This window comes from Curcuma longa, unplaced genomic scaffold (genome assembly GCF_044706935.1).
Source record: "Curcuma longa cultivar G26 ecotype Majalengka, Jawa Barat unplaced genomic scaffold, ITB_CL_G26_1.1 contig_25985, whole genome shotgun sequence".
NCBI lineage: Eukaryota > Viridiplantae > Streptophyta > Magnoliopsida > Zingiberales > Zingiberaceae > Curcuma > Curcuma longa.
The window spans coordinates 1-13,566 of record NW_027432954.1 but is presented as its reverse complement, the minus strand read 5'-3'; the positions used below and the strand labels follow the sequence as shown (position 1 = coordinate 13,566).

At 31.5% G+C, this 13,566-nt stretch overlaps 1 pseudogene; it reads left to right on the top strand.

Annotated features, from left to right (window-relative positions):
- Positions 1-2,654: 2,654 nt before the first annotated feature.
- Positions 2,655-9,742, top strand: LOC141818792 (uncharacterized; annotated as a pseudogene).
- The last annotated feature ends 3,824 nt before the right edge of the window (positions 9,743-13,566 follow it).

The following is a 13,566-nucleotide window of genomic DNA, read 5'->3' as shown; positions in this document are numbered from 1 at the left end:
TTGATCTCACAAGCTCATATATTTTGTTCAACGTCTGTGTGATTTAACATTCATTTTGATATGCTCATTGAAATGATACATTTATATGTTTTTTCTTGATTACTTATACTTTATCCACATTCATCAGCTGTTCAATAGTTGTGATAATAATTTCTATGGAATTTTAAGCATTTTCTTCTCTGTTAGTCTCTCATTTCTGTACAATTATCAAAAACAATCAGTGAAGCTTTAATAGTAATGGTAGGATTCTCCCACTTTATTCTAAAAAATATGATGGATCAAATTAAAAAGTTATAAAGAATCACCCATTAGATGGTTCCAAAAATATCCACCATTAATTTTAATTTTATAATTCATGATTGATAATGACCGTTTGAGATTATTATTCTTTATTTAAAATATTATAAACTTAAGAAAATAAAATATAAAAAAAAAGACTTACGTATTTAATTTGCCTATGTATTTTAATTTAAGGATCAAAATCAACGTAATTCGTTTACTGCTGTAAACTCATTTTTTATTATCGTAATATTGTTAGATTTGATGAAATCCATATATAAGGTCTCGTACCAATGAGGAAAACACGCCTTTCTCATTGTATCAGAGTCCTCCTCTTAACGGTCCCAATGGACCTCTTATTAGGAGCTCCCATCACATAGATTTGGATCCTAACAGACCTCTTATTAGGAGCTCCCACCACATAGACCCGGATGCCACTCTTAGATAAGATTGAATCCATATATGTCTTCATAACGGTATGATATTATTCCACTTTGAACACACCTTCATGATTTTGTTTTAAGGCGTATTACCCAAATAAGGCGTATTACCCAAAAAGCCTCGTACCAATAAGATATTTTCCATCTTATAATTAACACTAGGATTTTTTTATGTATTTTCAATATGAAACTTTAATCGTTATCAATTTTTTAAATCAAATTCTTTTATCCTATCAAGAGCAGGAACATTGATGCAACATCTGCACAGAAAGATCAACTCGCACTACAAAAATAATCAGGAATAACGATGGATTTAACGACCGTCTTCTTGGTTTTTCAACACATATAGGGTGCGTTTGGTTGGGGGGCATCCGTGATTACCTTGGTTATGTGATTACCAAGTAATCACTACATAACCAAGATTATAGGGAATAAAATATAATCTAATATTGTTTGGTTTGATCGTAAATAATGAGATAAAACCTTATTTGTTTGAAGGTTTTAATACATTACTTACTTTGACATTTACAATATTACCCCTAGTTCAATTATAATCATTTTTATAACTAAATTAATTTGATATTTAATTATTTTTAAAATTAAATTAAATTATTAATTATAAAATTAATAATATAATATATATTATAAATTTTAAAATTTTAAATTATTTTAAGAGAGACTCTAACAAATAGAGATAAGTATTTGAGCAAAATTGAATCGACCGAATTGAATAAATTGAAAACCGATAAGAGCCAATCAGTTCTATGGTCGTCACTACTTTCCCACGTACAGCTGCTGTAAATCGACATGTTTGATCCAATAGAGAGTAGGCGTGTGGTTTGAAATCACGTACGTTGTATGTGTATTCAAACAAAAAAAAAAGAAATATTGAAACAAAAAAATATACACAATATAAAATTCACGTTGTATGTGTATCTTGTGTATGAGTTTATGTTTGAAATCAAATACAGATCTTTGAAACTTAGAAATTCTAACCAAACCAAATCTTCCAAAGCACATGCAACGTTTGACACACAGGATTCAGTTTCATAAAATTCACGTTATGGCAATAGTAACTAATCAAGATTCAAAACATGTTAATTGGCCTTTAGAACTATACAGATTTGTTTATGAGATCTGAGGTATACAGTATATTAATATATGCTTTCCTTTATATTACAGGCTTGTTTATGAGATCCCAACTACTATGTATTTTTTAATAGACGAAAGATATATATATTACGAATACCCTCTAAATTGTACAAAAACGAGAAGTTGTATGCATGTAAAAAAAAATAATGAAAAGAAGTTAATTGTATGCATATAGAGAGATATAATTGTAATTAAATGCATCTTTTAAAAATTCTGAATTATAAATTCAACTTAATTTATTTATGATTATTTTATTTATGACATCTAAATTAATTATAAGACATTATCCTCTCACCATTAATATATTTATTTCTATATCGATTTGATTAATCAAATAAATTTAATATTTCATACTGATTTATTTAAACATGAACATATATTTTAATAATTAAAACAAACTTATTTATAAATTTAAATTTTTATTGGGGTTTTTTGTAAAAATATAATTAAAATACCAAAGTTAAGTATTTCATTAAAATTGAATCGAATCAAATTTAACTGAATTTTTTTAAATAATTAAATCAATCAAATTTTTAAATAAAAATTGAATAAATCAAAATGATAAAATATTAATTAATTTGATTAAAAATTAAATTAATTAAAATAATTAATGTTTAAAAAATATTATGAAAGATTTATAAATTAATTAAAGATTTATAAATTTATTTATTTAAAAATTTATTAATTATTTTTTATTTTAATTAATTCGATCGGATAAGAAATTTTAAAATGGATTTGTCAAAAGTTGTCAAAATGGTCTCAAAAGTAATCACTGCTTAAAGAATGAAATCAGTTGTCAAAATGATCTCAAAAGTAATCAGAGGCATAATGGAGCCAATGACGTTACAGGGCTTATTGTCAAAAGTTGAATGTCGTTCACTCCTCTATGAGCATGCATTTATTAGTCAAGACCCAAATGGATTACCACTGTTTAAAGAAATTGGCAAAAAAAATAATGGAGAAATTGGATGGTGTACCTCTTCTAACACTGACAATCGAAGGAGCGTTAAACAATAACTGAAAACAGATCACTGGACAAGCATTTCAAAAGATGAAGTATGAAAAATGTCAAAAAATTTATACTACGAATTCATTCCAGCTCTACGCTCAATTAAAAGATGCTTCCACCACATTTGAAGCGGTGCTTTTCCTACTGCGGCATATTTCCACAAAATTATCAATTCAATAAGCAAATGCTAGTTTTCACGTGGGTGACAACAGGCCTTATTTACTTAATTGTATGGATAAGAGAAGGGTTTGGATAAGTACATAGCTAACCGTTGTTTTAATATGTTGTGCAATAAATCTTTCTTTGATGTTCATATAGACAATCAGAGTCCATCTTGGAAGAGTACATATTTTTATGATACAGAAGATGACTTTTACACCATGCATAATATGCTGAATGGTCTTACTCGTCATGTCTCACACTATGAATGTTGTAGAATTCTATATGGCACTCCAAGTTGCGTTTTGGAATATAATGTCATCCGTCATATATCTATTACCTTCAGTACGGATGTCACTATAAATTAAAATAATCATAAATAGTGACTGATTTAGCGACTGATTTCATTTTGGTTGCTATTTTAACAATCAATTTTTAAAATCGGTCGCTAAATAATGACCAAATTATAATCGATCGCTAATTAGCGATCGATTCTGATTCGATCGCTATATGGCGACCGAAGTTACAAATCGATCGTTAAAATAGTGATCGAAGTTTAAAATCGATCATTATGAATGTTGTAGAATTCTGCATGGCACTCCATGTTGCGTTTTGGATTATAATGCCATCCGCCACATATCTATTACCTACAGTATGGATGTTAATACAAAAATAACCACAAATAACGATAAATTTAACGATCGATTACATTTCGGTCACTATTTTAACAATAAATTTTTAAAATCAGTCGCTAAATAGCGACCAAATTATAATCAAGCGCTAATTAGCGATTGATTCTAATTCGGTCATTAAATTAGTAATCGATTATAATTCGTTTGCTATTTAGCGATCGAAGTTAAAAATCGATCGTTAAAATAGCGATCGAAGTTAAAAATCGATCGTTAAAATAGCGATCGACGTTAAAAATCGATCGTTAAAATAGCGACCGAAATATAATCGGTCATTAATTTTAGAGTTGAACCGCTTGGGAAGAATTTTAGTGGAACTTAGCGATCGAACTTCAGTTCGGTTGCTATTTTAGCACTTCCTTTAGCATGCTCAACTCCATGATCTAGTTAGCATGGTGTGTAAACTCAAGCACTTGTGAACTCTCTAGATACATTATGATGGAGATCCTAAAAAATTTGATGATTTTATTTGAGATGCATGTAAATCACCAAGGAGAATTCGAATATGGACCATAAAGTTTGATTATTCCAAATCATATTATCATTGTTTGAAAAGCATCAGTGACTTTGCAAAACTACGATTTTTGAAATAACAAGTTTTTTGTTACCACCACCATCACTATCAAAATATAAGTTCTACTTCTTTGAAGTTCTAATTGGTAACAAAAAAATTATTGTTATGGCAGAAGACTCGAACAAGTTGATTAACTTAAGACATCTATATGGAGTGCAAGATGATGCACTTCTCTTGGTGGCTAAAGTAGGAAAGTTAATATCCATCCAGGAATTATGCTTCACCATGGGCATACAACCAGGATATAGAATTGATGAGTTGATGAATATCGATAATCTCCGTGAAGTATCTATTAAACAAATTTCCAATGTGCGGAGTCTGAAAGAGGCCAATATGGTCAAGTTGATTAAGAAACCTCATCTCACAAGATTGGAATTGGAGTATGTAGGGGTGAGTAAAAATTTGATTAAATCGAATAAACCGATGAAACTGGTCGAATTAAAAAATTCATTCGGTTATTTCAAAATTTTGATTATTTTTTTTAAATTGGCTAATTTGATTCGATTCGATTTCAGTTTTAAAATTCCTTATTCGATTAAACCAAATAAATCGAATTAATCAAACTAGAAAAATAATTTATAAATTTTAAGTAAATAAATTTATAAACCCCTAATTAATTAGTACAATTTTTATAATATTTAAAAATTTAATTAATTCAAAAGGTGAAGTACAAAATATGTCTGATGATTTAAACTACGAATTCATTCCAGCTCTAACGCTCAGTTACAAGATGCTTCCACCACGTTTGAAGTGGTGCTTTTCCTAATGCGGCATATTTCCTCAAAATTATCAATTCAATAAGCAAAAACTAGTTTGCATGTGGGTGGCAGCAGGCCTAATTTACTTGGATGGATGAGAGGGGGGCTCGGATGAGGACATAGCTAACTGTTGCTTTGATATGTTCTGCAACAAATCTTTCTTTGATGTTCATATAGACAATCAAAGTCCATCTTGGGAGACTACATATTTTTATGATACAGGAGATTGACTTTTACACCATGCATAATATGTTGAATGGTCTTGCTCGACATGTCTCACGCTATGAATGTTGTTGAATTCTGAATGGCACTACAAGTTGCGTTTTGGATTATAATGCCATCCGCCACCTATCTATTACCTGCAGTACGGATGTCACTACAAAAATAACCATAAATAGCAACGAATTTAGCGATCGATTACATTTTGGTCGCTATTTTATCAATCAATTTTTAAAATCGGTTGCTAAATAGTGACCAAATTATAATCAATTATTAATTAGCGATCGATTCTAATTCGGTAGCTAAATCAACGATCGATTATAATTCGATCGTTAAAATAGCGATCAAAATTACAAATCGATCGTTAAAATAGCTATCGAAGTTAAAAATCGATCATTAAAATAGCAACTGAAGTTAAAAATCAATCGTTAAAATAGCAATAGAAATATAATCGATCGCTAATTTTAGAGTTGAATCGCTCGGGAAGAATTTTAGCGGAAGTTAGCGATCAAACTTCATTTCAGTTGCTATTTTAGCACTTCCTTTAGCATGCTCAACTCCATGATCTAGCTAGGATGGTGTGTAAACTCAAGCACTTGCGAATCCTCTTGATACAGTATGATGGGGATCCTAAAAAATTTGATGATTTTATTCGAGATGCATGTAAATCACCAAGGAGAATTCGAATATTGATCATAAAGTTTGATTATTCCAAATCATATTATCATTGTTTGAAAAGCATAGTGACTTTGCAAAACTACGATTTTTGAAATGTCAGGTTTTTTGCTACCACCACCATCACTATCAAAATGTAAGTTCTACTTCTTGCAAATTTTAATTGGTAACAAAAAAATTATTGTTATGGTAGAAGACTCAAACAAGTTGACTTACTTAAGACATCTATATGGAGTACAAGATGATGCACTTCTCTTGGTGGCTAAAGTAGGAAAGTTAGCATCCCTCCAGGAATTATGCTTCACCATGGGCATAGAACTATGATATAGAATTGATGAGTTGATGAATATCGATAATCTTCGTGAATTATCTATTAAACAACTTTCCAATGGGCGGAGTCTAAAAGAGGCCAATATGGTCAAGTTGGTTAAGAAACCTCATCTCACAAGATTGGAACTGGAGTATGTAGAGATGATTAAAAATTTGATTAAATCAAATAAATCGATCAAACTGACCGAATTAAAATATTTGGTTAAGTTATTTCAAAATTTTGATTTTTTTAAAAAAATTAGTTAATTTGATTCAATTTCGATTTTAAAATTTCTTATTCGGTTAAACCAAATAAATTGAATTAATCAAACTAGAAAAATAATTTATAAATTTTACATAAATAAATTTATTAAATCCCTAATTAATTAGTAAAATTTTTATAATATTTAAAAATTCAGTTAATTAAAAAGGTGAAGTATGAAAAATGTCAGATGATTTAAACTACGAATTCATTCCAGCTCTAACGCTCAGTTACAAGATGCTTCCACCACGTTTGAAGCGGTGCTTTTCCTACTGCGGCATATTTCCTCAAAATTATCAATTCAATAAGCAAAAACTAGTTTGCATGTGGGTGGCAGCAGACCTAATTTACTTGGATGGATGAGAGGGGGGCTCGGATGAGGACATAGCTAACCGTCGCGTTGATATGTTGTGCAACAAATCTTTCTTTGATGTTCATATAGACAATCAGAGTCTATCTTCGGAGACTACATATTTTTATGATACAGGAGATGACTTTTACACCATGCATAATATGTTGAATGGTCTTGCTCGCCATGTCTAACGCTATGAATGTTGTAGAATTCTGCATGGCACTACAAGTTGCGTTTTGGATTATAATGTCATCCGCCACATATCTATTACCTGCAGTATGGATGTCACTACAAAAATAACCATAAATAGCAACAAATTTAGCGATCGATTACATTTTGATCGTTATTTTAACAATCAATTTTTAAAATCAGTTGCTAAATAGCGACCAAATTTTAATCAATTGTTAATTATCGACCGATTCTAATTCGATCGCTAAATTAATGATGGATTATAATTTGATAATTAAAAAAGCGGTCGAAGATACAAATCGATCCTTAAAATAGAGATCAAAGTTTAAAATCGATCATTAAAATAGTGATCAAAGTTAAAAATTGATCATTAAAATAGCGACCGAAATATAATCGGTTGCTAATTTTAGAGTTGAATCGCTCGGGAAGAATTTTAGCGGAAGTTAGCGATCGAATTTCAGTTCAGTTGCTATTTTAGCACTTCCTTTAGCATTCTCTACTCCATGATCTAACTAGCATGGTGTGTAAACTCAAGCACTTGCGAACCATCTGGATACAGTATGATGGGGATCCTAAAAAATTTGATGATTTCATTCGAGGTGCATGTAAATCACCAAGAAGAATTCGAATATTGATCACAAAGTTTGATTATTCCAAATCATATTATCATTGTTTGAAAAGCATTAGTGACTTTGCAAAACTACGATATTTGAAATGTCAGTTTTTTTGCTACCACCACCATCACTATAAAAATATAAGTTCTGCTTTTTACAAGTTCTAATTGGTAACAAAAAAAATTATTGTTATGGCAGAAGACTCAAACAAGTTGACTAACTTAAAACATCTATATGGAGTACAAGATGATGCACTTCTCTTGGTGGCTAAAGTAGGAAAGTTAACATCCCTCCAAGAATTATGCTTCACCGTGGGCATAGAACCAGAATATAGAATTGATGAGTTGATGAATATCGAGAATCTTCGCGAATTATCTATTAAATAACTTTCCAATATGTAGAGTCTGAAAGAGGCCAATATGGTCAAGTTGGTTAAGAAACCTCATCTCACAGGATTGAAACTGGAGTTTGTAGGGGTGTGTAAAAATTTGATTAAATCGAATAAACCTATCAAATTGACCGAATTAAAAAAATTTGGTTCGATTATTTCAAAATTTTGATTATCTTTTCTAAAAAATTGATTAATTCAATTCGATTTTAATTTTAAAATTTCTTATTCAGTTAAACCAAATAAATCAAATTAATCAAACTAGAAAAATAATTTATAAATTTTACGTACGTAAATAAAATTTTAAATTCCTAATTAATTAATAAAAATTTTATAATATTCGGTTAATCCCTAGTTTTTTAAGCAATAACTAGTTTGCATGTGGGTGGCAGCAGGCCTAATTTACTTGGATGGATGAGAGGAGGGCTCGGATGATGTCATAGCTAACTGTTACTTTGATATGTTGTGCAACAAATCTTTTTTTGATGTTCATATAGACAATCAGAGTCCATCTTCGGAGACTACATATTTTTATGATACAGAAGATGACTTTTACACCATGCATAATATGCTGAATGGTCTTGCTCGTCATGTCTCACGCAATGAATGTTGTAGAATTCTACATGGCACTCCAAGTCACGTTTTGGATTATAATGTCATCCGCCACACATCTATTACCTGCAGTATGGATGTCACTACAAAAATAACTATAAATAGTAACGAATTTAACGACCTATTACTTTTCGATCACTATTTTAACAATCAATTTTTAAAATCGGTTGCTAAATAGCGACCAAATTATAATCGATCGTCAATTAGTGATCGATTCTAATTCGATTGCTAAATTAGCGATCGATTATAATTCGATCTTTAAAATAGCAATCGAAATTACAAATCGGTCGTTAAAATAGCGATCGAAGTTAAAAATTGATCGTTAAAATAGCGACCGAAGTTAAAAATCGATCGTTAAATAGCGACCGAAATATAATCGATCGCTAATTATTGAGTTGAATCGACCGGGAAGAATTTTAGCGGAAGTTAGCGATCGAACTTCAGTTTGATTGCTATTTTAAAACTTTCTTTAGCATGCTCAACTCCACGATCTAGCTAGCATGGTGTGTAAACTCAAGCACTTGCGAACCTCTGGATACAGTATGATGGGGATCCTAAAAAATTTGATAATTTTATTTGAGATGCATGTAAATCACCCAGGAGAATTCAAATATTGATCATAAAGTTTGATTATTCCAAATCATATTATCATTGTTTGAAAAGCATCAATGACTTTGCAAACTACAGTTTCTTGAAATGTCTGGTTTTTTGCTACCACCACCATCACTATCAAAATGTAAGTTCTACTCCTTGCAAATTCTAATTGGTAACAAAAAAGTTATTGTTATGGCAGAAGACTCAAACAAGTTAACTAACTTAAGACATCTATATTGAGTACAAGATGATGCACTTCTCTTGGTGGCTAAAGTAGGAAAGTTAGCATCCCACTAGGAATTATGCTTCACCGTGGGCATAGAACTAGGATATAGAATTGATGAATATCGATAATCTCCGTGATTTATCTATTAAACAACTTTCCAATGTGCGGAGTCTAAAAGAGGCAATATGGTCAAGTTGGTTAAGAAACCTCATCTCACAAGATTGGAACTGGAGTATGTAGGGGTGAGTAAAAAATTGATTAAATCGAATAAATCGATCAAACTGATCAAATTAAAAAATTTAAATCGAATAAATCGATTCTAATTCGGTCGCTAAATTAGCGATCGATTATAATTCGATCGTTAAAAAAGCTACCGAAGTTAAAAATTGATTATTAAAATAGCGATCGAAATATAATCGATTGCTAATTTTAGAGTTGAACCGCTTGGGAAGAATTTTAGTGGAACTTAGCAACCGAACTTCGATTTAGTTGCTATTTTAGTACTTCCTTTAGCATGCTCAACTCCATGATCTAGTTAACATGGTGTGTAAACTCAAGCATTTGCGAACCCTCTTGATACATTATGATGGAGATCCTAAAAATTTTGATGCTTTTATTCAAGATGCATGTAAATCACCAAGGAGAATTCAAATATTGCTCATAAAGTTTGATTATTCCAAATCATATTATCATTGTTTGAAAAGCATCAATGACTTTGCAAACTACAGTTTCTTGAAATGTCAGGTTTTTTGCTACCACCACCATCACTATCAAAATGTAAGTTTACTTCTTATAAGTTTTAATTGGTAACAAAGAAATAATTGTTATGGCAGAAGATTCAAACAAGTTGACTAACTTAAGGCATCAATATGGAGTACAAGATGATGCACTTCTCTTGGTGGCTAAAGTAGGGCATAGAACCAGGATATAGAATTGATGAATATCGATAATTTTCGTGAATTATCTATTAAACAACTTTTCAATGTGCGGAATATGGTCAAGTTGGTTAAGAAACCTCATCTCACAAGATTGGAACTGGAGTATGTAGGGGTGAGTAAAAATTCGATTAAACCGAATAAACCGATCAAACTGACCGAATTAAAAAATTCAGTTCGGTTATTTTAAAATTTCGATTATTTTTCTAAAAAATTAGTTAATTCAATTCGATTTTAAATCGGTTAAATCGAATAAATCAAATTAATCAAACTAGAAAAATAATTTATAAATTCCTAATTAATTAGTAAAATTTTTATAATATTTAAAAATTTTAATTAATTCAAAAGGTGAAGTATAAAAAATGTCAGAAGATTTAAACTACGAATTTATTCCAACTCTAATTCTTAGTTACAAGATGTTTCCACAACGTTTGAAGCGGTGGTCTTGCTCACCATGTCTCACGCTATGAATGTTGTAGAATTCTGCATGGCACTACAAGTTGCGTTTTGGATTATAATGTCATCTGCCACATATCTATTACCTGCAGTATGGATATCATTACAAAAATAACCATAAATAGTAACAGATTTAGCGACCGATTATATTTTGGTCGCTATTTTAACAATCGATTTTTAAAATCGATCGCTATTTAATGACCGAAGTTACAAATTGGTCGTTAAAATAGCGATCAAAGTTAAAATTGATCGTTAAAATAGTGACCAAAATATAATCGATGACTAATTTTAGAGTTGAATCACTAGGGAAAAATTTTAACGGAACTTAGCGATCGAACTTCAGTTCGATTGCTATTTTAGCACTTCCTTTAGCATACTCAACTCCATGATCTAGCTAGCATGATGTGTAAACTCAAGCACTTATTGCGAATCTTCTGGATATAGTACGATGGGAAATTCGAATATTGATCATAAAGTTTGATAATTCCAAATCATATTATCATTGTTTGAAAAGCATCAATGACTTTGCAAAACTAAGATTTCTTGAAATGTCACATTTTTCGCTACCACCACCATCACTATCAAAATATAAATTCTACTTCTTACAAATTCTAATTGATAACAAAAAAAATTATTGTTATGACAGAAGACTCAAACAAGTTGATTAACTTAAGACATCTATATGGAGTACAAGATGATGCACTTCTCTTGGTAGCTAAAGTAGGAAAGTTAACATCCCACCCAGAATTATGTGAATTGGAGTCTTTGACGGCATTTGTCTCCCTCAGAGAAATGCATATTTACAGCTGCCCCAAATTACAAAATCCTGCAACAACAACTGAACAAAGTAAAACAACAACAATAACAACAGAACAAATTAGAACGCTACCTTCACTTGAAAACATTATTATCGACAACATGTGCTATCTTTCCATTTTGCCGATTCCAAAAAGGTTAAACACCCTTCGTATCCGAATCAAAGAAGGAAATCCCTTGCCTATCGCCAAATTCACTTGTTTTCCTTAAAAAAAATGATAAATCTCAGTCATCTCATGGACTCAATCTCTGGGGGTGGCCGGTCCGGTCCCACGGAAATTTCTCACCGACCACCAGGTTAAATCGGGAAGCGCATACGGCGGTCAATCTAGATGCCTAGCATCCTTTGATTGAGTTCCCCACTTGGAAGAAAATTCTTGCAAATACACCGTAGCTGGGGATCGAATCGCAGGTCCCTAGGTCACAACCCGGATGTCCTACCGTTGCACCATTGCCCCGGGGACAAACTGTAGTGAGTAAACTTTTTATAGTGACCGACCCCACCGCCGAAACGGCCCCATATCAGAAAACCCCCTAAGAAATTTTTTGGAGGCACGGTACCACTAGGTTGATAAGAGCATACTGCCTCAACAGCACCTTAGCCAAGCTAAGACTTGAATCGCACAGTACCTCAGTCAACAAATATATGTTGCTAAGAGGATTCAAACTCGAAACCTCAAGCAACAGGGGTCTCCATACTTACCACTTGGGATAAGACACTTCAACAAAAAATTGTAGTGAGTAAACTTTTTATAGTGATCGATCCCACCGCCGAAATGGCCCCATATCAGAAAATCCCCTAAGGGATTTTTTTTGGAGGCACGGTACCACTAGGTTGATAAGAGCATACTGTCTCAACAGCACCTTACCCGAGCTAAGACTTGAATTACACAGTACCTCAGTCAACAAATATATGTTGCTGAGAGGATTCGAATTCGAAACCTCAAGCAACATGTGTTTCCATGCATACCACTTGGGATAAGATACTTTAACTAAAATTGTAGTGGATAAATTTTTTATAGTGACCGACCCCGCCGAGAGGAGTGGTTATTGCATGCAAGATTACTTGAATTCATTATCTAAATTAAATATGCTTATATGGATAACCAATCATCGGAAAAGAAAGACGTGTTCATAAACTTCGCAACCACACGTCTTATAAAATGTGGCCGAGCTTCATCTATAAGACGTCATCTCATAAAACATTAACTACGTGAGCCTATTTGATAACTCAAACGTATATTTATATATTAGATTAAACTAATCTAATAAATTTAAGATTCAAAAACAAATTTAAAATATTTTAATCTTATTAAAATAAAATAAATTTAAAATCGATGCTGTGTGACCTAATAAATTCTATTGATTGTGATTCTAAAATCTTATTTTAAATACATAAATAATATCTAATAATACATCATAACTATATATCTAAGTGATGACGAAAATATCATATCATCTATTTATTATTATTTTATTATATAACTTAATTTTTTTATCCACATTATTTAAATTTATTTATAAAATATATATTATATCATCCTCTCATTAATCTTGTATATTTCTGAATATTTAAGTCGATCTAACAAAATATATTAATATTACTTATTTTTTTAAAAATTATTAATTAAAAAGGACTGTTTTCCCCAAAGTACCGATTAAAACATCGCAGACTTTCTTCTCTTCTTTGTGAACTTCTATATTCTCGCCCTGTTGCCGCCGGCGTCGCATACCGCCGCCGTTGTCGACACCACCGGGACTATTACCGACGCCACCGTCGCCGCGCTCTCGGTTGCCCAATTATTCTCTGTTCAGCGCCGACCAGGTAATTAAACCATCTTTCTTATTCTTTAACAATT